General features: G+C 49.4%; 1 protein-coding gene and 1 pseudogene across 2 annotated transcripts in view; one reads left to right on the top strand and one right to left on the bottom strand.

The window, feature by feature from the left end:
- The first annotated feature begins 8,473 nt into the window (after positions 1-8,473).
- Positions 8,474-24,308, top strand: part of DEGS2 (delta 4-desaturase, sphingolipid 2) — a 64,949-nt gene continuing 49,114 nt past the window's right edge. Inside the window, exon 1 of the mRNA XM_082617222.1 lies at positions 8,474-8,931. The gene's annotated coding sequence lies outside the window, so the exon portion shown is untranslated. The remainder of the gene's footprint in view (positions 8,932-24,308) is intronic.
- Positions 14,869-15,031, bottom strand: LOC309803095 (DNA-directed RNA polymerases I, II, and III subunit RPABC4-like; annotated as a pseudogene). Its single transcript has one exon. The product of its transcript is annotated as a DNA-directed RNA polymerases I, II, and III subunit RPABC4-like (transcript).

The raw sequence follows: 24,308 nt of genomic DNA, 5'->3' as shown, positions 1-24,308 counted from the left end.
TTCCACCTCAGCTTTAAGACCATGTGGTTTAGGAAGGGACGTGTGTGGAGAGGAGGGGAGAGGGTGGGAGTGGGTGGAAGAATAAAGGATGTGAATTGAGAGACACCTAGTATCTCTTTCTCTCCTTTTTTCAGAATATCTTCTCATTAATTATAGGGAAGCTAGCGATGAAATCTGATTCGTGTGTGTGTGTGTGTGTTAGTTACGCGGGCCTTTCACTGTTTTGGCCTCTCCCATTGGGATCTTCCCGGACCGGGGCACGAACCCGTGTCCCCTTCATCGGCAGGCGGACTCTCAACCCCTGCGCCACCAGGGAAGCCCTCTACCTTATTTTTATTTCTAACAGATCGGAAACGATTCAGGCAGTGAACTCATGCTAAGTAATTTCCCTTACCGTGAACTAGTTTGGCTGTCTCATTAAATTGCTTTTTGGTTACTTCTAATGTCTAGTTCTTTTAGAGTTACTTCTAGCAGGTAGTTGGTGCTGTGCATCGGTTACTGTGTGGAGAATATTAGCCCAGTCTCTATTTTGCAGTTAAGGAAACCAGCTGAGAGAGGAGCTGTTGAAGGTCACATTGAAGCGGAGTGATGGGGCTGCAGCTAGAGCTTTGCCTTTTGTTAGGCTGAAAACCTTTTTACATTTGCTGGTCGGACCCTGTTCCAGATCCATGCTGAGTTTCCAATAAAACATGTAGAAAAATCAGGATGAAAATTTGTGTTTCTGCATCTAAATTAGTTACCCCTAGTTTGGATCAATACAAGTTAATTGAAAAACCATAGGTGTGTACACATTTTCCTAATCATCTAAACTATAGTATGTTCTTGATTGTGGAATTTTTGAAACCTTGGTTCTTCAGGGGATACTCCTCCCTTCCCCCAAAATCAATGCATACATTAGATTTGGAGCTTAAATTGTGGTGAAATACCTTAACCATACAAGTCTGTAAACCTAACACCATTTCTGCAACGTTTTATGTCCTTCGCTTTTATAGGGTCCTAGTCAAACTCTTTTTCTGAGGCCAAGTGATTTAGTACAGTAGATGAATCTGGTTATTGCCCATAAATCTAAGGAAAGTTGAGCTCTCTAGTGATAAATTCGCCTTGTTTTTCTCTACTTTGCTCGTTGTGTGCCCCTCCAAAGTAGAAGCTAAATCAACTTCTTTGTACTTCGGTTGCGCCTGCCACCTGCCCATCCAAATGAATGTCACCCGTGTGATTGAACAGAATGAATGGAAAGTTCTGTCTCAATCCGCGGTACCTTGTTTCATGGCATACTTACTGCAGCGCAGAAATACAGGAAGCCGAGCCACTGCTGCATCGGTGTGTGCTGGAGCTCTGTGAGAGTGGGCTGGACACGCAGCCTCTATTAGGGATTTTCTCCGTTTGCTAAGGAGGAGTGACGGGCGGATTAGGTGAGCCCAACTGTTCATCCCTGTTTATCAAGCACCTGCTCTGCGAGGCTGGAGAATACAGCCGTGAACGAGACAATGTGCCCAGACGGGAGACAGGCCATGACCAGAGAGCTCAGAGATACAGGTCTCGCTTCCACTTGGCAGTCCTGGCAAGAAGTGGAGAGTCTGGGGACAAGTGGACCTAGCCCAAGCTAGTCAGATACAGCCCTTCCTGAGGAGGGGACATTTCACCTGGGACTTGAGAGTTAAATAAACCACCAAGTGCCAAGGCCAGTGCTTGGCTGCAAACCAGCTTTTTTTTTTTTTCCTGAAATGTTAATTTCTATGTGAAAAGGAAGTAGGTAAAATAAATTAAGTGATAAATATGTAAATATTTGCGATAAGCCCATAGCACTCAGTGTAAAAGGGCTATTTTTGCCTCGGAAACTCATCAAATTAGCAAATTAATCCACCACAACTGCTATTGAGATGCCTGAGGTTTTCTCAGTACTTGGTTACTGACATCGTGTCCTATTTTCTTTTTTCTTTTTCGTTTTTTATGAGCCATTCCTTGTTCAAAGTTCCCACTTGAACTTGGGGATTAATAATGGAAATGGTCTTGGAGTTCCAGGCCTTGGAAGGTAGACCAGCTACAAAGGTACTTAGGGAGGCAAAACTGATGAGTGGTAGCAGCAGTGTCATCCAAACAGGTCGGGGCCTGGCTGTGCCCTTTGTCATCCAGGTGACATCCACAAGGTCTTGTAGCCTCTCGGCTCTTTATTTCCTCAGCTTCAAAACGGGCCTAACGGTGCCAGTCTACAGGCTTATAGGAATCAGCCGTGGTGGTAAGTAAAGCGTGTGAAGGCTTGATGCTCCCCAGGACTGATTATATTTCCTTCTTACCATCTCGCTCCAGGTGAGCTAGCCTCTGCCACTCACCTCTCAGTTTCTGTGCTGGTTTTAGGGCTCATCCTTATAGGCCGGACCCAGTGCTTACTTGGTTTCTTAGAGCAGATAAGAATTCATTTGCTAGCCAGACTTTTCTTGAAGAGATTTGTCATATCAGTGGTAAGTTTTGAATCTCCCCGAGCTAGGTGGATTACTGTCTACTAAAAGTAGGCTAAACAACTGCTTTTGTGTTTTCTGTGTCAATCAGAACTCAACTTCTCAACACTGGAGCTCTTTTTGGAAGTGGGTCGACATTGGGATCCAGCTGCTCGTGTCTTACTGATCACTTTTCCCCTTGTGACACAGAGGTGCTTTGGCCGGAAAGGGCAGACCCAGGAAGACTTGGCAAGGGTGTCGTCGTCACGGTGGGGTCAACAGCTGCCACTCAGGGAAACGGCAGCCCAGAGGTGGCAGACAGAAGAGGATGTGCATCGGTCTCCTCTGTACACGTCCCAGTACAGGGTTGCCAGCAAACTTCCTTAGCGCTCGTGTACGGTTTTGTTTTTTTTTTTTCTTTTTTTTGCGGTACGTGGGCCTCTCACTGCTGTGGCCTCTCCCGTTGCGGAGCACAGGCTCCGGACGCACAGGCCCAGCGGTCATGGCTCATGGGCCTAGCCACTCCGCGGCATGTGGGATCTTCCTGGACCGGGGCACGAACCCGTGTCTCCTGCATTGGCAGGTGGACTCTCAACCACTGCACCACCAGGGAAGCCCTCATGTACCGTTTTAATTTGGGGATTTAAAGGGTGGGTGCAAAGGAAGAACTATCATATTCTAAACCGTGCCATCCTCTTATTCCCTAAGGGATGGATTGGGAGTGTCCTTGCACTGTTTTGCGTAAACAGCGGTGTCATTGCAGCAAGAATGGATTGCCTGGATCTTTTCCTAGTGGCTGTCTGACCAAATCATACCAAAGGCAGTGCTGACTGACATGGTTGGAGGCTAAAGCCATCACCCCACAATGCCCCTCTCTACCATCTCCTCACTGTCTCCCGTGCTCATCGAAGACCTGGCGCTTAAACTTACGTAATGTCTTTCTCTCAAACCTAAGCCATACCAGCCCCTGGGTCGTCTGAGTCACTGCAGCCTCTTTATATTGGCTTCCGAAACTCCAGCTACCTTCATTCCCACCTCTTCGGCTGCCATATCCTGGTCCTTGTCATTCCTAGGAGCAGTGCCATATTTGGAATCTTCTTTTGTTTGTTTTTGGCTGCGCTGTGCAACATGCGGGATCTTAGTTCCCTGACCAGGGATCGAACCCACGCCCCCTGCATTGGGAGCACAGAGTCTTAACCGCTGGATTGCCAGGGAAGTCCCACATCTGGAACATTAAACTCCCAATCTCCTATCCTCTCCAGCTCTCACACCATCTTTCCTGTGATCCCTTTATTTCAGCCTCAAACCTTCAATTTTCTAATCCCTCTTTCCTTTCCAGACCAGAACTCCACAATTGACTACCAACATCCTCAGCTTCCCGCACTGCTTATGGCTGATAAAACGTCACCCTTGGGTCGACTCACTTTTGTCTGTATACTTCTGAGATCCTGGGATCTACTGGAAGAAACGCCCCTTGTGTATGTAGATTTCTGCAGTGACATATGGTCCCCGGCATCACCTAAGTGATGTCATTTGACATTTCTTTTCACTTGTCCCGACTCAGCCCCCCTCCACCATTTTGCTCAGCAGATCCTTTAAATTACTTGCCTCAAAGTTCATAAGAAATCTGCTTGTGTCCTTCTCCCCGTCCCCACTGCAGTAGCCCGCTTCCAGTGCCTCCTGCTTCAAGGAAGTTGGAAGGGTCAGAATTCATCCCCTCAGACGCCAGCTGTCCCTTTGCGGCCGCTCCCGGATGAGCCTGTGTCCTGTCTCTACCTGTGTTCCCTCCTCCCCTTCCTCTCGGGCTCCGTGCCATCACTTGGCGTCTCTCGTCTGTCCCTGGCTCTTTTCTCGTCCCTGGCTCTTCTGCCGTTTGTCCCTGGCTCTTTTTCTTTGGATTAAGTCTCTCCTGGTCTTTATTTTTAATTATTATTATTATTTAATATATTTATTTTTGGCTGCGTTGGGTCTTCGTTGCTGCACGCGTGCTTTCTCTAGTTGCAGCGAGTGGGGGCTGCTCTTTGTTGCGGTGCGCGGGCTTCTCATTGCGGTGGCTTCTCGTTGCAGAGCACAGACTCTAGGTGCGCGGGCTTCAGTAGTTGTGGCACGTGGACTCAATAGTTGTGGCGCAGAGGCTTAGTTTGCTCTGTGGCATGTGGGATCCTCCCGGACCAGGGCTCATCCCCTGCCTTGGCAGGCGGATTCTTAACCACTGCACCACCAGGGAAGTCCCTCTCCTGGTCTTCAGAAACAAGGCTCTCTCTTGACCCTGTGTCTCCTTGTAGCCGTTGCCCATCTTCTATTCCCAGCCAAGCCTCCTGAGACCAGGTCTGTGTTGAGAGTCTCTGCTCCATCTGTTGAGCCGCAGGTACTGTGTCCTCACCTGCTGTGGTGCCCTGCCCAGGTGAGGCTTTTCTGACCTCTTTTTCTCGTCCTCTCTTGCACTTGATGTGGCTGGCTGCTCGGTGCCCGGATTCCTTCCTTAGCTGTGCTGTCCGTCTGCTGTCCATCTTCTCGCTTCTGACTTTTCCTCCTCTTGGCCCTCTTCTGCATGCTGTCCTGCGTCACCTCATCCATCCCTGTGGCCTTAACAGCCATCTGCGTGCTGAGCAGTCTTAGCTTCTGTCTCTAGTCTGGATTCTCCACAGAGCTCTAGACCCACATCCACTGTCCCCACTAAGTGTCCCACGGGGTCTCCCTAACAACCTCCTTGCCCTCTTCCTCTCGGGCACCTACCCTCTCACCAGTCACACCCAGTTGCCTGGGGCCGAAATCTGGAAATCATCTGACTCCTCTGGCTCCGTAATCCCTCGTGTGTAGCCACCAAGTCCTCCTAAATAATTTTCAAACCAACTTTCCTCCATTCCTGCTCTTACTGTCTTGGTGCAGGCCTTGGCTCTCTCTCACCTAAACCTTTGGCAACCAGCTGCTCTACCTGCCTCGAGCCCTCTCTGTTCCCAAGGCTTTCCTGGGTTTTTCTAACATGCAGATGGGACCACAGTACTCCAGTTCAAACTCAGGATGGAGCTGCTCCTCAGCCAGGCATTCCTAAACCTGCCGGCCTGTCCTGGATACATGCACCACAAGAGTTCACATCTTTGTTTTCAGACTGTTCGTTTTCCTCTGCCTAGGAGATCCTTTCTCACCTTCTTCAACCTTATTCCTCTTCCAAAACAGCTCAGATGACCTCTCTAGGAAGCCTTCCTTGGAAGGGAATTTCCATAGCATTCTGCCCAAATTGCTGTCATTGTCCTCACATTATAATGAAAATGGCTGTTAATGTTTCTGCTCATCCACAAAACTGCACATGCTTTGAGGGCAGGGTGTTTCTCATCTGCCCAATGCAGGACATGCGGTCCGCCCTGTCAGAGCAGAAGTGCCCAGTGATGCTCCTCCCTGTGTCCTCCACCCCTGCTGCACGTGGAATAAAGTCCCGAATCCTTGGCTGGGCTTGAAGGAAGCATGGCATAGCAGAAAAATAAATAGGAGTTTTGATCAGACAGACCCAGTTTTGAATGTTTGCTCCACTCTTTATCAGCTAAGTGATCTCAGGTGAGTTTGTTGACCTCTCTGGGCCAGTTTCTTTCTTTTTTTTGGTTTTTCAAATAAAGTCTTCCTTGTTTATTTGAAATTCAGATTTAACTGGCTGTCCTGTGTTTTGTCTGTCAACCTCACCTTGGAATAATGCCCCAATTTTCAGTCCTCTTCTTTTTCCTCCCTCTACTCACATTTCTTTAACTCTTTTTTTTTTTTTTTTGGCCGGGTCACGTGGCTGGTGGGATCTCAGTTCCCCGACCAGGGACTGAACCTGGGCCCCGGCAGTGAAAGCCCAGAATCCTAACCACTAGGCCACCAGGAAACCCCCTCTGGGCCAGTTTCTTGATCTGTAAAATCAGAATATTACTATTCAAGATTGTTGTAACGTTTGATAGAAATAATACGCACAGTGCTCCTGGCATGTAATAGGTACGAAATAAATTCCCTCACCTCCTGGTTTTCACCCTCCCTCCTGCGGCTGCCCGGCACCCCCCCCCCCCACCGCAGTTCCGCCTCACGGAAGCGTCATTGTTGGTGAATCTGCCCCTCCATTCTCCGCCTTTGTTCATCCTCCCGTTCTTTAAGGAATGCCTTCCTCACGTCTACCAGCCTCGCTGCTAGTTCCGAGCCTGCCTCGAGGCATCCTAGAGCCTCCAGTTGCAAGTAACGCCCTCCCTGGTCTTCTGTTTCTCCGCAGCATGTAAAATTCCCAACTTGCTAAGCAGTTAGCTGTCTTTTACTTTAATTACTTGTAGATAGTTCCTGAGTTGGAAGCTTCCGGAAGATAGGGATGTTTCTTCTGCTTTCTCGTAGCTGTTCATCAGAGTTACTCAGGGCCTGGAACACCCTAAGTGTTAAATAAATGGTGGTGTACTTTGATGAGGGATGGTGGGGTCAGGAAAATGCTGCTTCATGGGCTAAGCAGCGTGGCAGAGTCTTAAAGTAATCAGACTCTGGGAACCCTGAATTTAACTTACTCGTCCTTAAGATGTTTTGAGTAGTATGAATTTCCACGTGTGCGAGCAAATAAACAAGTGTCTGGAAATTAGACATAATTCTAGGAAATTCAAACTGTGAAAACTGGTTTATAATGTGAAACAAGTAAAGAATATTGCTTGTCCCAAACTACATGAAAGTGTATATTTAATTGTTTCTCAAAAGCGTCTTCAAAAATGAAACCCTTTAAGGAGACTGTGCTTTGGAAAAACGGTCTTATTTTGACCTGCACAAAGCCCACACAGTCTTCCCTCCAGCCCTCTCAAAGCAAACGTTTTACTACAAGCAAACCCCCAGTGCAACTACCACAACAAAGAGGGAGTCCACGTAGAAAGGCCATTTCCTGTCGAAGTAAATGCCTTATTGATTCATGTATTCATCCAGTGGTAAGCAGGTAACAATGCTGCTTGTGTTACAGGCAGGTAGAGGTGTTTTATAGATCTGCTCACACACATCTCTCCAGCCATGACGTGGCAGTGTCCCTTGGACGCTTACTCATCCCTTCCGCCCCCCCCCCAAACCATTGAATTCTAGATGCAAAGCCTACTCGATGAAAGACTACAGTCTGTCAGCTTCTGGCTTCCACCTGTAGCGGGTCTGGCCATGTTCAGCTGTGACTTCATGGTGTCAAGGTTCACTAGAACTCATCCCTTTCAGTGTTCAGAGCTGCAAACCAGCCACTGCTTGCTTTCACATGTATGTAGCTTTTATTTATTTTTTTTGATTTTTGCGGTACGCGGGCCTCTCACCGTTGCGGCCTCTCCCATTGCGGAGCACAGGCTCTGGACGCGCAGGCCCAGCGGCCATGGCTCACGGGCCCAGCCGCTCCGCGGCATGCGGGATCCTCCCAGACCGGGGCACGAACCCGTGTCCCCTGCATCGGCAGGCGGACTCCCAACCACTGCGCCACCAGGGAAGCCCTGTAGGTAGCTTTTAAATCGCCTTTCCCCATCCTCTATGCAAACCGTTGCTTTTTTTAGGATGCACATTTAGTGACTTACCTGTTACATACCAAATGTAATATGTGAATCTTCATCTTATTGGCTGTGTCTGTCGTAGGAGCCTATGGAGACGGGAGGTGTCTTGACTGTCATCCATCACGTTATTCCACCAGCTCGATGTTAGCTGCTGACTCTCACGTAGGCTTTATGTAAGCTGGGTTGTACAACAGAAATACCTTCTAGAAACAGCCTCGAGGAGTGGTTGAACACGTTACTGTATGTCACGCGGATGTACGTGTGTGCATTTGTTTAGCAGAATACATCAGGTCCCTGTGGCGTGCACTCTGGTGTCTGGCCAGCATCCAGTGCTTCCTCCTTACAGAGCCCCATTTTTTTCTTCGGGTAGCAGGTAGAAATCTCCTCCTTCGGGAAGAGGGTGGAACTATCTTAGCTCGGGGGATAAATCATGATTGGCTAAACAGCGAAGGCAGTCCTTTTTAAAAATTTTTTTTATTTTTGGGCCACGCCACATGGCTTGCGGGATCTGCGATCCCCGACCAGGGATCAAACCCAGATCCCCAGCAGTGGAAGCACAGTGTCCTAACTGCTGGACCGCCAGGAAGTCCCTGTCCCCCCCCGCCCCGCCCAAGGCAGTCTTACTTCCTTTAGCCAGTGATGGATGTGAAAAGGAGTTGAGGAGAATGTGACCCAGTTCTGGCCAGTGAAATATTAAGGAAAACATATGTTACTACAGAGACTTCCCTTCCCTAATAAGAAGATAAAGCCCCAAGAGAAGACAGCCCCTCTTCTTCCTTCCTGCCCAGAAACCGGCGTGATGACGAGGACTGTGGCGTTGCGTTGTCTTGTGACTGTGTGGAAAGGCGAAGGCAATTGCAGAGTCGGGTCAGGCCCTATGGAGCCGTGAACCCGCTGCTCCCACTGGGCTTCTCACGTAAACCCTTGTCCTGGGGTGTGAGGAACGTGCAGGGGCCCATTCTTGACCTACTGCCACAGGGGAGACTGTAAGTTGTTCCCTTGGGGAACGAGAGACCAGGGAATGGGATGGAGGGGAAGGGGCATGGAAGGGGGTGTTACCGTTCTGCGTGTCTAAAGTGTTGTCTCTTGGTAATTTTGTGGTCCATCCATATGGAATCCACGGGATAGATTTTATGTGTAATGATTTTTAATTTTGTAAACGTTTTTAATATGAAAAAATGCTACGATACAATAATAAGCAACAATGTAGCACATTTATGTATATATTAATAATCCCAACTCTTTTGAGGGAAAGGTATAGGAGAAGTGGAAAGTAAACATGTCAAAACAGTGTCGTTTGCTTCCGGGAGCGAGGATTTTGAGCAGCTGGGGTTTTTGTGGTGGTTTTTTGTTTGTTTGTTTGTTTATATTTGTGTGCAGTTATCACACATGTATTTTTACTTTTAGATTTTTTTATTGTGGTAAAAGACATAAAATTTACCATCATAATCATGTTTAAGTGTGCAGTTCGTTGGTGTTAAGTACGTTTGTATTGTCGTACATCCATCACCACCGTCCATCCCCGGAACTCTTCTTGTCAAACTGAAACTGTTACTGCTGAACTGTAACTCCCCACCTGCCACTCCCTGCAGCCTCTGGCACTCACCATTCACTTTCTGTCTCTGTGAATTTGACTGTTCTAGGTACCTCACTCATATAAGTAAATCATGCAGTGTTTGTCCTTTTAGGTCTGGCTTATTTCACTTAACAAAATATCCTCAATATTCATCCATGTCATAACGTATGTCAGAATTTCCTTCCTTCTTAAGGCCAGATAATGGTCCTTCGTATGTATATATCACATTTTGCTAATCCACTCATCCCTCAGTGGACACCTGGGTTGTTTCCACATTTTAGGTGTTGTGAATAATGCTGCTGTGAACATGGGTGTACAAATAAACAAGTATTTTATAAATTTTTTTTAAGTAGCAAATGAAGAAAAGCTTGTGGAAGCCAAATTATCTATATTAAATTTGTGCTTTTTTTCATCATTTCCCATTTTGTATCAGATCTTTTGGATACTTTAGACAACTGTACCATTCCTTATCAGAAGGAAGAATGGTGGCTGGGAGCTTTCTGCCCATTTAAAAACCTAAGAGTAGGGGCTTCCCTGGTGGCGCAGTGGTTGGGAGTCCACCTGCCAATGCAGGGGACACGGGTTCGTGCCCCGGTCCGGGAAGATCCCACATGCCGCGGAGTGGCTGGGCCCGTGAGCCATGGCCGCTGAGCCTGCGTGTCCGGAGCCTGTGCTCCGCAACGGGAGAGGCCACAACAGTGAGAGGCCCGCGTACAGAAAAAAAAAAAAACCTAAGAGTAGTGAAGTGGTTAACCATTTTCAAGCGTTCTACCTACCTCCCCCCTTCCCTTGTAGTTAAAGAGTAGGTTATTTGACTTCTTACCACCTGAGAATGCTCCCCTAGTACCTGTCGGCCCCCCACCTCTGAGACCGTCCCTAGAGAGCCGCTCACTGTGCCCACAGCCCTGGGTATTTCTCCAGCACTCAGAAGGTGTAGTGGCGTCCTCAGTTTCCCCAGCGAACTACACAGAAAGTGAGAGAGCAGCGAGTTCAAGTCACTAGATTAGCTGCTCCCACGTGGCAGCCACCCCTCTAGGCACCCAGGGGTCAGCGAAGAACAGGCCCACCGGGTGCCAGACGGCCTTCAGAGAACCTGTTGCTTCAGGTGGAAGAGGCAGTGTCAGAATCCACTAACTTGGTGGGCGTCGTGGAATTTGAGCCCAGAGGGGAGTTTCCTGGTGGTCTAGTGGTTAGGATTTGATGTTTTCACTGCCGTGGCCTGGGTTCAGTCCCTGGTTGGGGAACTGAGTTCCTGCAAGCTGCGCAGCATGGCCTAAAAAAAAAAAAGAATTTGCATCCAGAGCCCCTAGACCTGATTTCGTCCAGCCACGTGAGACACTTAGGCAAGGCGTTCAGGCGGTAGGTTGAGCTGAAAGGGCCTTTCCCGCTCTCCTCCTGCTTGACGGCCATCGTCTGCGAGCTCTGATCATCCAGGCAGACCCACGTCAGCTCTTTGGCCCTCACCTCCTCTCACAAGCCTCCTGTCAGCCCTCCTCCTTCCTCCTTTGCAAGATGTCACTCTGCGGCCACACCGGGTGTGCCTTGTCCCTCCCTGCCTTTCCCTCCTTCTGGAAGGTCTTCCTCCCCAGGCTCCACCTCTGCCCGCTGGATCCTTCAACTTCCGCCTCAAAGGCCACCTCCTCAGCATTCCAGCCGGACAGGGCAGCAGCCCTCCCTGTTTGAGCAACCTCTGTTCTCTGATCGGTGCGCCGTCTATGTTCCGTGTGGCAGCGGGCTTGCGGTTGTGCTCCTGTGTATATGTTGGCGGCTCCTCTCTCCCCTCCGTCGTCCCCATCCTCTCCCCCCGCCCCCAGATATAGACCTACAGATAATCTTTATGTTACATGAGCATGAAGAAAGGAGCGGGAATGTACCGACTCTTTAGTTAGTAATGGTCACCTTAGGCGAGGCAAGGGAGAATGTAAAGAATTGAAAACAAGCTTATCCACTGAACTCTGAGCAAGTGCGGGAAATCAGCTGGAAGGAGGCGGGCAGCGCACATCTGGGTCACTAGGAAGCAGGTTGAGGATCGCATCAAGGCTCTTCCCGCTGGTTATGGGTTACGTCAGCGACTCCGGGCAGAGGAGCTGGAGCCTGCTTCCAGAAGCACGGCGTATTTTTACATCCCTGGTGAACTAAATAGAGTTCTTATTTATGGGAGAACAGGCGCAGTCGCCCTCTCATCACCCGGGCCTCACGCTGCCTATGTGGGGCTGCGGCCCTGTCGCCCACCGCTTCCCCCTCTGCACCCGGCTCTCTCTCCTCTCGAGTCTCTCCTTTCTGCACCTTGTCTCCCTGGCTTCTTCCCGGGCTTTCCTCTCCTCCTCTGTTGTTTTCCCTTTTCCTGTCCCCTATGTCATCCTTCCCTCCCCGGCTTCACTGGCTCCTCCCTTTCCAGTATAAAGTTAATGTATATGCTTCACGCTTGTTCTATTTATTGGCTGTGGCTTCGTGTGTTATTAATAGAGCAGTAGATAAGTTATGGTTTGGAGCTTCTTTTCCCCTAGAAAAATTCCAGCCCAAGTTACCTTTTCAGTCAATGGGCTTTAATTGATTTTTCTCCCCCATCAATGATCTACAGAAAAGCTCCCCACTGCCCTGTGAAATACAGGCCTGGGAAGGAGGCCCAGAGACTCAGTTCTGTGGGAGCTGAACTCTGGCCCTCTCCGGCCCCCCAGCTCCACACTTTCCCCGCCGCCCACCCACTGCACCGACCAAAACCTGGGAACAGGCCTTCTCCCTCCCCATCCAGTCCCTGGACCAGCAGCATCGGGTCCCTGGGGAGTTTTTCTCCCTCTGCCTCCTGGGAAGGAGGATGGGCTGGGCACCTTATTCCCAGCTCTGCTTCCCAGATGCCCTGGTCCCTGGGGTTCTGGATGAAAATTGGGTTTCTTCGATCAGATACTCAATGTTGGAAGGCTGAAATAAAGTGTCAGCTTTGCCGTGTACAGGCATAGGCAGTGTGTAACTGACAGGCTGAATTCAAAGCAGGAGGTGGCAATGCGGTTAGTTCATTCCTTCATTCGTTTGTTCACTGGTCCTACCCCCTCTCTGACGCTGAGGGCTGTTTTGCGTTGGGAATTGGAAAGACAGAGGCTTTGGAGGGAAATCACTTCCAGTCCAGTTCCCATATTAAGCACCCCTCCGTGCAAGGCTTCCCAGTACTTGGTTTTCTGGCGAGAAAGATCACAGAGATGCCAGCGCATCCACGGCTGTACCTCCAGCCGTCACCCTGCTTTCTGATCCCTGGGTCAACTCCCTGCTGCACACCTTTGAATTCGGCAATCCCGGTGGTGGCCTTCCTGGTCTGGGCCCTTGTTCGTAATGCAGCCATTCCTGGGTCCCTGGCCCATTGTTTTCAGCCCATGCAGTGATTTTGTAAATTAATTCCCTGTGTTAACCCCTGTTGGTTTAAAATATAACCAGTGCAGGGGTTCCCTGGTGGTGCAGTGGTTAAGAATCCGCCTGCCGATGCGGGGGACACGAGTTCGAGCCCTGGTCCAGGAAGATCCCACATGCCGCGGAGCCACTAAGCCTGTGCGCCACAATTACTGAGCCTGCACTCTAGAGCCCACGAGCCACAACTACTGAAGCCCGTGCACCTAGAGCCCATGCTCTGCAACAAGAGAAACCCCCTGCACTGCAGTGAAGAGTAGCCCCCGTTCACTGCAACTAGAGAAAGCCCGCATGCAGCAACAAAGACCCAACGCAGCCAAAAATAAATAAATTTATTTTTAAAATAAATAAATAAAATAAGAAATATAACCACTGCAGAGAGAGAGCCTGCTAAGGACTAAATGTTTCCCCAAGCAAAATTCATGTTTTGAAATCCAGTCTCCAATGTGATGGTATCAATTAAGAGGTGGGACTTTTGGGAGGTGATTAGGTCGCGAGACTGGAGCCCTTGTGAATGAGATTAGTGCCCTAGTGGACCCCAGAGAGCTCTGCTCGTCTGCCCTGAGAGGACACAGTGAGGCAACGGGCATCTGCAGCCAGGAAGAGACCTCTCACCAGGACCCGGCCGTGCTGGCACCCTGACCTCAGGCTTCCAGCCTCCAGAACTGTGGGAAATAAATATCTGTTGTTTATAAGCCACCCGGCCTATGGTACTGTGTTACAGCGGCCTGGCCAAGACAGAGCCGTCTCTCACCATCCGCACTGGGCAGCAACCCCTCCCCATTATTCCTTCTCCCTTCCCCTGCAGCATCGTGGCGTGTAGTTCCGTACTGCCTTGGGTACCTGTTGTTTCTCTCTCCTCCTTCCATTGTTAGCAAGCAGCTAGTTTCCCAGGGCTTGCACAGAGAGGTGCTTAATATGGGATCTGGACTAAAGTGACCCCCTTCCCAGAGCCTCTGTCTTTCTGATTCCCAATGTAACACCGGTCAGGGAAGGCATAGAACTAACTAGCTGTCACTTCCTGCTTTAAACTCAGCCTATCTTGTACACACTGCCTATACCTGGGGGTGGTTTAACACCTGGCCGGGCCCCCTGCCCTTAAACCTAGTTGCTGGTTGGTTTTAACAAAGCTCTGATCCCAAAGCCCATCAAGGAATTCTAGCAGGACCTGGGTCACGGGTGTGGCTCTGTCCTCAGGGCAGGTTCTGGCCTACCTCAGGGACAAAGAAACTCCTCTGCCTTAAATGAGGCTGGAATCTGTATCAGCTCAAAAGTTGTAAAACAAATACGAGCTATTTCTGGAGTGGAACAACTGCCTCGGGATCCAGGTGAGGTGAGGAAGCCGCCTGGATTCGCAGGAGAGGCAAGTGGGGCACACAGGACGGAGGTGCCTTCCTGGAGCTACAGTAGGCCGCCCGGCCCTTTCAGTGGGAATCTGCGCTGTCGGGCTTCCAAACGACCTTAAACCTTTCCGAGTTAACTGGGACAAAAGGGTGTGAAGGCAAGGGGAGAGGAGGCCAAGCAGCCTGTGCTTGTGTGGGCTCGTGGGTTCGAATGGCTTTGGACCCTGTGACGTGAGCCTGACCCCGCCTTACCTCATGGTTGTGGAGGGAAACACCGCAGGAGCCACTAAGTGCGAGCCGTGGGAAGCCCCGCATCTGCTGTGCTATTTTTTTTTTAATTGAACTAAGAAATAATCTCTCTATACAGTATAAACTTTTTCTTCTTCTTCTTTTTTTTTGCCCGCGCCTTGCGGCTGGCGGGATCTTAGTTCCCTGACCAGGGATCAAACCCTGGCCCAATATAAACTATTAATAGATACCCAAATACAATATGGTTTTTCAAATGAAATCATGTGTATAACATTGTATTCATAAAGTACACTAATCAAAAGCTATACATTAACAGCAAATCCAAATCCAAATGGAGATATTCCTCTGAATTCCACATTTCATCGAGCGTCAGAAACCACCAGTCTTTTAGTCCTTGTGCATTATTCTGTATCTGCATCGGATTGGATCCCTGGATTTTATTTCATTTTCTGTGGGACATTCTCCACAGATATGTATCATCATCTGCTGCTTTGGGGGTTGCACATCCTTCTGGGTGTCCATTGTTGTCCCCACATAGCATGGAAAAACTTGTCTACGCCTCCAAACAGATTCCTGCTCACTGCTGTGTCCTGCTGGGCTTTGACCGTGGATGAGCTGGACTTCTCCAGTGCCTGCCTGCTCCAGCTTGACCATTCTTTGCTTCTGTGGCTGAGTCCTAAATGCGACCCAAGCTGGACACTGACTAGGAAGAACAGGGCCACCCTTGCTTCTTTACTAGCTGTGTGACCTTGGACAGGTGACCTAACATCTCTGAGCCACAGTGGGGAAACAGGCCTGGCTTTCAGGGCACTTGTAAGAATGAGGTGAGGTTCTGTATGTAAAGCAGCTTAGCTTGGCGCCAGGGGGAGGAGGGGGCGGGCCCTAGCCCACAATCAGAGACCTGGATTCTATTTATCTCTGCTAACTCCATGTGACCTTGGGTAAGTAAGTCCCCTCTGGGTTGAAATGGACTTATTTTGTGATATCTGTGAAAAATACCCCCAAAAAAGTCACAACGTGGCCCATTTCGCTAGTTTCTACATGGCCTTTTATCTGTAACTTGCAGTAGCATCCAGGGGCTCAGGACCCAGGGTGGGCAGACTGCAGACCAAGGAGCGCTCCTCAGCAGGACCAGGGCGGGGGATCCTAGATGGGGCCTCTGTGGTGGGATCAGCTGGTTGTGGAGGCCATCCTCATGGAAGACAGCCACCAGCCTGGAGGCTTGTCATTAACTTACCCAGGAGCTCATGAGTCCAGAGGCCAGGGGCCACCTCTCTTTCGCCCTGTGCCTTGCCAAGTCGGCCAGAGCACAAAAAATGCAGGAAATGGCAGTTGATCCAGACAGACGGGAGTGACGGTGGGCAGGCGCGGGCAGCTGCACTGAAGCCAGGTCTAGCCCAGGGCCAGCAGGTGTGTGAGCAGGTGCTGTGCTGTAGCCAGGTGCTGCTATCCACTCTGGTGAGCTACAGCAGCTGGCCCTGGCCGGGGCCCCTCTGGATGGGGTGTGGAGGTGGGTGCTTGGGAAGCTGAAGTGGCTGGTAGAACAGCACTGGGGTGCAGGAAGCGGGGGTGGTCGGGGAGCGCTGAGCAGAGCAGAATGGTGGGGTTTTGCAGCCATGGGGACGTTGTCTCCAGTGCGCCTGGGCTGGTAGCCGAGCCCAGCTGGCTGCATCAACCTCAGGAGGGTCATCCCCTGGAAGCATGGGGCATGCTTAATCCAGAAAGGCTGCAGGGGGCTGTTGGCTGGGTGCCAGGTGCCTTGCAGTCACTCCGAGGGCTGGACACCATTCCCTCCATTCCACACAGGAGGAAACGAACCCAGAGAAGAGGGGGCTTTCCTGACGTCAAGCAGCTAGTAGGTGGCCAGAATTCAAGCCACGTTGCTGGATATTGAGGGGCTTTTAACTCCCAGTTTTCAGGATTAAAAATAACGTTGGCAAGGAATAAATTCCTTTTTTTTTTCTTTTGGATTATTCTCAGGAGAGCAATGACAGGGTCAAAGCATTCCAGCATTTTCATAGATCTTGATATATATAATTATCAAATTTTGCCCTCAAAGGGATGCATCAGTTTACAAGGCTAACAGCAATGGACCAGTCTCGCCTGAAAATTTCCTGCCCCATAAAAACACTGCTGAGCCCCAGAGACTGTGCCCTGTCCTGACCATGATCCCCGCTTTTCCCTGCAGGTAAGCCCAGTGCAGAGCTTTGTGATACAGCCCATTGGAGTTTTACCTGGGATGGCATTGAACTTATGTATCGCGTGGGGAGAGTGGATCTCTTTATAATGTTAAGTCTTCCAATCCATGGACATGGTATATCTCACCATTTACTGAGGCCTCTTTATCTCATTATCAAGTCTTATGATTTTCTCCAAAGAGGTCTTGTACGTGTTTTAAGAGGCTTATATTTGATGTTAGTGTAAATGGTTGTTCTTACTTCCTTTTCTAATTGTCTTAGCTAGAATTTTTTTAACGTAGGTGGGTTGGGGGGGCGGGGTTTGCACATTGATTTTTATGTCCAGCAACCTTGCTAAAACCTTTGTGTCCTAGTAACTTACCTGTTGGTTCTGTGACTTTTCTATCCTCTAAATAAGGACAGTTTTGCTTCTTCCTTTTGAATTTTTATACCCTTTTTCTCCTTGCCTTACTGCTCTAGCCAGGACCTTCAGAACAGTTTGAACCATACTGGAAGTGGTAACAATGGACATCTTTGTCGTGTTTTCAGTCTCACAGGGAAAGCTTTCAGTGCTTCAGCACTGTATGTGATGCTTGTTATAGGGTTTTGGAGCTGCCCTTTATCAGGGCAAGGAAGTCCTTTCCATTCCTAGTTTGCTAACAGTTTTTCTCATGAATGGATCTTGAATTTCATCTGCAACCATAGAGAGGATGGTATGACTTCTCATTTTTTTTTCTGTTAAAGCAATAGATTATGCTGAGTTTACCAATGTTGAACCAATCTGCTTGCACTCTTGGGATTAACCCACCTTGGCTGTGTTGTTATCCTTTTCATGTATTGCTGGATTCAGTTTGTTACTCATGTTGAATTTTTGCATGTATTTCATGCATGAGATTGCCCTGTACTTTTTCTTTTTCCCATTTCACTTGTCAGGTTTTGGTGTCAAGGCTATGACTGCCTCACAGAAGGAGTGGGGTACTTCCCTCTTTTTCTACACTCTGAGTTTGTGTAAGAGTGGAACTCTTTGTTCCTTAAATGCATGTGAGAGTCACAGGTGAAGCCATCTGGGCTGGCCATTTGCTCTGTGGGAAGTTCGACTCCTGATCAACTTTCTCAGAAATGTCATCCCTTTCTTCCCCTCCTCCCAGACCAGACCACCTCACAACTGGACCATTGTGGCACCCTAAGGGGTACTGCCCTGGGCCTCCCCAGCTAGTCTTCCCGAAGCTCCATCTCCATCCTAGCTCTCTCCTGCTCCAGGGCATGCATGGGTCCCCACTGCCCCCAGGCAAAATCCAGATTTATAGCAAGATGCTCATGGCCCTCAACTGTGGCTGGACCACCTGTCCACTCTTCCCTAAGGCTGTGCCCTGCTGAGCGTGTGGCACACCTAGCTTCGGTCCATGCGGACACACTACAAAAGGCTGTCACGTCCTTACCCCTTGTGCCACTAACATCACCTCTTCCAGGAAGCCTGCCCCTTCCCTTTAGCTACGGGTCCCCTCCCTCCTGTGGCTCTCTTTCTTTTCTTTTCTTTTTCTGTGCTGCTCTCATTTTTAAAAAATTTATTTAAGTATAGTTGATTTACAATGTTGTGTTAATTTCTACTCTACAACAAAGTGATTCAGTTATACGTATATATACATTCTTTTTCAAATTCTTTCTCTATTTCTGCATATTATCAAAATTGCTTTGGGTAGAATTATTCTTTACTCAAATGAGTGTTCCAAGAGGGCGGGCATTGTTTTTGGTAGTTTACTTATTCAGTCAACAAACATGTCCAGTGCACCAGGCACCATGCTCAGTGCTGGGATACATCAGTCACTAAGACAGACAGGTTCTAAGCGTTTTGAAACTTTCCAGTGAGCAGGAAATAAAACGGCTTGCACTGTACAGGTATGAGTGTAAATAGAGCAAAATTAAATCACCCCGAATCTCACTGTTAACTACTGGTGTATTTCTTCCCAGCTTTAGAAATGCATTAATAACCTACCTGAATAGGTACATCTATTACAGATAAGGAAACTGAGGCACAGAGCTCTTAAAGGTCACAAGGAAGACAGAGGCCTGGGTTTTAACTCAGGCAGCCTGGCTCTGAGATCCCACCCCACACCACCGGCCCTTTAAAAAATATAATGGGTCCAACTGTGTGTCCCTGTTTGGGGGCCCAAATTTTTCACTTCTCTTACGCCACACATCTTACCTTGGGAACACCGAAATGTGCATCTGGCCCCTACCTTAGTATCACACCTCATGGGCTCTACCTGCTGCCTTCTCAGACTGTCATGGGGAGAGGCCCTGCCCGGGGAGTTCAGGGGCCTGGGTTCTTCTCGCCCTGCCACCAACTCACTGTGTGACCTCGAGCTAGTCACGCAGCCTCTCTAAGCCTCAGTTTCTCCACCTGTAAAAAAGGAGCTGGGACTCTGTCACACTACAGGCCAGCCTTGAGGAGCCCTCTCTGTTGAGCGGGTGGCAGTCCCGGGATCTCTGCCGAGTGCTGGGCTGTCCAAGGCTGCGCACCGCGGCGCATCTAGGCCCATGGGGCCCACCTCCCCCGACCGGCATGACCGGTGTGCCCCGTCGCGTCCGGGTCCGAAGGCCCATGGCAGCAGCTGGGAAAGTCGCTCCCCCAGGCCAGGGGGAATCAGCACCAGCAAGCATCCCAAGAAGGCGATGGCTCCAGACACTGTGCCCCCTCGCCCCGTGGCACCTGCACTCAGGGTGGGCAGGACAGGCATGCAGGGTCCGGAGGCTGCGCTGGCGGAGCGTGGGGGTGACTTGCGGCATCAGAGGACCACAGGCTGCCCTGGGGACCTCCGCCTCGCCTTCCCGGCCTGTGTCATCGGAAGGTGCGAAAGTAACATGGGATGTGCTTGGAGCTCCTGGCACGTTGTAGGCTGTCAAATGCGGCAGCCTTGACCATCCTCACAAGTCGGGCTTTGGGGTCCGGTTAGATTAACCGGGTTAGGGGCCAGAGTGGCTTCCTCCCTCCCCGCAAGGACCAGCCCCGTCTGCGCCCTCCGTAGGCCGGGTGGCAGGTCCTTTACGGGCTGTCCCCACGGTCTGGGCCCTGGCCTCTTGCCCCTGCTCCTCCCCTGGGGCCTCCACTGCCACTCCTGAGAACTTTCCTCTTTCTCGACCAGGCACCTTTGAACTTTGCATGCCACGGACCCCTGAGGCAGTCTGGGGGAAGCCTATGGACTTCTCTAAACAGTATTTTAAAATGAGTAGATGGAGGAAACCAATTATATAGAAAAGCAATTAATAAAAAATTTTAAACACATGTGCAGTGTAGTAGTGTATTTTATTTACTAGCACATTAAATAAAAAGACCAAAGCTGCAAGTCTAAAATTCATCATTTTAGGACTTCCCTGGTGGCGCAGTGGTTAAGAATCCACCTGCCAATGCAGGAGACACGGGTTCGAGCCCTGGTCCGGGATGATCCCACATGCCGCGGGGCAACTAAGCCCGTGGGCCACAACTACTGAAGCCCGCGTGCCTAGAGCCCATGCTCTGCAACAAGAGAAGCCACCACAATGAGAAGCCCGCACACCTCAACAAAGAGTAGCCCCCGCTCGCCGCAACTAGAGGAAGCCCGCGTGCAGCAACAAAGACCCAAGGCAGCCAAAATCAAATAAACAAAAATAAAATTTAAATTAAAATTCATCATTTTATTTATTTTTTTTGTTTGTTTTGCCTTTTTTTTTTTTTTTTTTTTCCTGCGGTACGCGGGCCTCTCACTGTTGTGGCCTCTCCCGTTGCGGAGCACAGGCTCCGGATGCGCAGGCCCAGCGGCCATGGCTCACGGGCCCAGCCGCTCCGCGGCATGTGGGATCCTCCTGGACCGGGGCACGAACCTGTGTCCCCTGCATCGGCAGGAGGACTCTCAACCACTGCGCCACCAGGGAAGCCCTAAAATTCATCATTTTAAAGTAGCAGTGAGTGTAAATGATATTTAAAGATTTTTCTTCAGTTGAAATGTGATTTGAAAATATCTGGGTTTCTGTTGGTGACAAAGTCACAGGTGCAGCTGACACCACTGAAGTTTGTTGCCCCCATTCCTAACTGATGAGAAAGTAAATACCAGTCAGAAGTGTGTGGAAATGAGGCTGTAAGATTTTTCTGTCCAATTTCAGAAACCCCTGGCTTCCCTAGCCTCTGGTCTCCCCCTCCCTACGGTTCTCTCTGTGAAGCCTGGTTAAGAAACCTGCTCTGATAATAGGCTTGTGAAAGAGGGACTAGGAGAGGAGGCGGGGAGGGTGTGTACAGAGAGAGGCAAGCCTTCCTGATTGGGTGGGTCTGCTTGAAAGGGAAGCATAGGGCCGATTTTTATGCCTCTGGGCCTTTGCACATGCTGTTCCCACTGCTAGGCCTTTCCATCCCATGCCCTTGCCCCATCTGCCACCCCCACCCAACTCCTTGGAAAGCCTCCACCTGCTTCAGCCCCAGCACAAAGTCCCCCTCACTCCTGTTTCCTGCTGTTACCATCTCTCTTCAGAGCATCTGCATTGATCTCAAGTGTTTGTATTCAGGCCGGGCTATCCTGCTGGACTGACCCAGGCAAGGTCTCGGCCAGGGCTGCTCCACCTCTGGGTCTCCAGGGCCCAACTCAACCTCAGGGCTCAGCGGGTGTTTGTTGAATGAATAAATGAAAGAGTGAATGAATGAATGACAAAGTTGCGCCCTGCCATGATCTCCAAGCTTCTTGAAGGGCTCACATTTCAGAGAAGACCGCCAGCAATAATGTGTGTTACTTTCCTAATATGCAGGGGTTTTTTAAGTTATTTTTTAAAGCAGGTTAAAAACAATGTTTTAACTACGGTGGCATATTATATGGCCATAAAAAGAAATGAAGTACTGACACATGCTACAATATGGATGAATCTTGAAAATATACTAAGTGAAAGAAGCCAGCCACAAAAGGCCACAAAAGGTAAGATCCAATTTATATGGAATGTCCAGAATTGGCAAATCCAAACAGACAGAAAGTAGATTAGTTGGGGCTGGGGAATGGGGCACGACGGCTACTGGGTACAGGGTTTCTTGTTGGGGTGTTGAAAATGCTCTAAAATTAGATAGTGGTGATGGTTGCAAAACTCTATGAATATACTGAAAACTGCTTAAATGGGTGAATTTTAGGCCATGAGAATTGTATCTCAATAAATGTGTTATTAAAAAGTGTGTAGGCAAATACCTACATTTCTGTCAATTTCCACACATTCCTGCAATGTGGTCCCTGCACAGAGCTGGGCAGTGAGATTATTGTGTGAGATAAACACACACAATAAACTTGTGTTACATTTGTAATCAGTAGTTTTAAAAAGTTTACTTAAGAACACTTGATTCTTGGGACTTCCCTGGTGGTCCGGTGGTTAAGAATCCGCCTTCCAATGCAGGGTACGTGGTTCGATCCCTGGTCAGGGAACTAAGATCCCACATGCTGCAGGGCAACTAAGCCCACGAGCCGCAATTACTGAGCCTGTATGCCACAACTACTGAGCCTGGGCGCCACAACTAGAGAGCCTCTGCCACAACTAGAGAGAAGCCCGCGCACCGCAACAAAGAGCCCATGTGTCGCAATGAAAGATCCTGCGTGCCACAACTAAGACCCAACGCAGCCATAAATAAATAAATAAATGTTTTTTAAAAAATGAAAAAAACACTTGATTCTTGGACTTCCCTGGCGGTCCAGTGGTTAAGACTCCGTGCTTCCACTGCATGGGGCACAGGTTCAATCCCTGGTCAGGGAACTAGGATCACGCATGCTGCGTGACCAAAAAGAGAATAAATAAATGAAAAGGTATTTTTTAAAAACCCACTTGATTCTTGTATATATTATGTCATCATCTATCTAAAAAGGTTAGGGGCACACAAACAGCTACATTTTTATTTATGTTAGAAAGAAATGATGGGAGGAAAACCCATAATATAAAGTGGTTGCCCTTAGGCTTGTGGGTTGATGTAGCTATAGCGGGTGATGAGTCCTTAGAGGTTCATCAGACTTAAATTCTCTCTACTTTTATGTATGTTTGAAACTGTTTATAGTAAAAAATTTAAAATATACCTGAACCAATCAGCAGATATTTATCACTGAATAGCTGCCTTTATTGAGCGCCTGCTGTGTGCCAAGCACTGTGTGAAGTGTTCCTAGGATCCAGGAGGTCATTTTATCCTCACACCAGGCCTGAGGAGCCAGCACCTGTTACAGGTGAGAGAGACCTAGAGGCGTGTGGTCACGTTGGGAGGAGAGGGCGGGGGACAAGTGTGGAGGTACCAGGGTTTAACAGAGCTAAATCCTCATCTTTCAGCAGCAGGCAGCCATTGGATCGTATCTAAAAAAAAAAAAAAAAAAAAAAAAATGAGAAATCAGGGACTTCCCCGGCGGTCCAGTGGTTAAGACTCCATGATTCCACTGCAGGGGGTGCGGGTTCTATCTCTGGTTGGGGAACTAAGATCCCACATGCTGTGCTGTGCAGCCAAAAAAAAAAAAAAAAAAGTGAAAAATCAGTAATTGTCGGTATAAGCCTGTCGCTTACACATATAAAAGTGAAAGCCAGGGCCTCCCTGGTGGTGCAGTGGTTGAGAGTCCACCTGCCAATGCAGGGCACACGGGTTCGTGCCCCGGTCCGGGAGGATCCCATATGCTGCGGAGCGGCTGGGCCCGTGAGCCATGGCCGCTGAGCCTGCGCATCCGGAGCCTGTGCTCCGCAACGGGAGAGGCCACAGCAGTGAGAGGCCTGCATAACGCAAAAAAAAAAGTGAAAGCCAGAAGAAACATCTAGAAGAGCACAAATGGCTGCCTCTGAGGGGAGGACTCAGAGTGGGGCTGAGGGAGTGGGGGAGGGTCGGGAAACTGCCATTTTTTCATTATAAGCCTTGTAGTTCTATCTGTCCTTTAAAGATGTGTACCTGTTACTAATTTTATTGAAAATAAAAGAATAAAACAAGAAGAGAGAAAGAAAACAGAGGATCAGAGAGATGAAGGAACTTGCCCAAGGTCACACAGGATTCAGAGCTGAGCCAGAGTTCAGACTTGAGACGGCGGTGGGCCCTACAGCCCCGCTGGACCTGATGCTGGAGATGCACAGAAGCCCATCTGGCCAGAGGGACCAGACTCACGTTGAGGACAGGTTATTTTCACTGTCAGATGTTGCTGAAGTTAGAACCTGAGAGTTAATTTTAAAAGGCTGTTTATGAACCCGAAAGGCCCTTTCCACATGTCTGACCTTGCAGGCTGGGCTGTGGAGGTTCAATGTCCACCAAGCCCCTGCTCAGTGACGGCAAATCAGCAGAGTTCTCCCTAAGTAGGCTGCACAGTTTTGCAGGAACACCGATGAGCCATTCTCCCAGGGCGGCCACAAATGTGTCAGGCAGAGGGCTGGGTTTGAACTCAAGTCTGCAACTGTGCGTCCTCAGGGAACTGGTGGGGCCAGAGCAGAGGCACTGGGCTCTGGAAAGTAGGGACTGTTCTTGACCACGTGATGGGGGTGGGGTTGGGTGAACCCCGGAGGCGGAGGCGTGCGCAAAGTCCCAGGGGCCTTGATCTGGGAGTTTGGCACGGGTCAGCGTAACTGGAGAATGGGGGGAGGGAGGCTGCCGTTGAGGAGAGAGGGGGGCTGGA

Source organism: Mesoplodon mirus (genome assembly GCF_964341445.2).
Source record: "Mesoplodon mirus genome assembly, chromosome: 4".
NCBI lineage: Eukaryota > Metazoa > Chordata > Mammalia > Artiodactyla > Ziphiidae > Mesoplodon > Mesoplodon mirus.
This window is presented reverse-complemented; position numbering and strand designations above follow the sequence as displayed.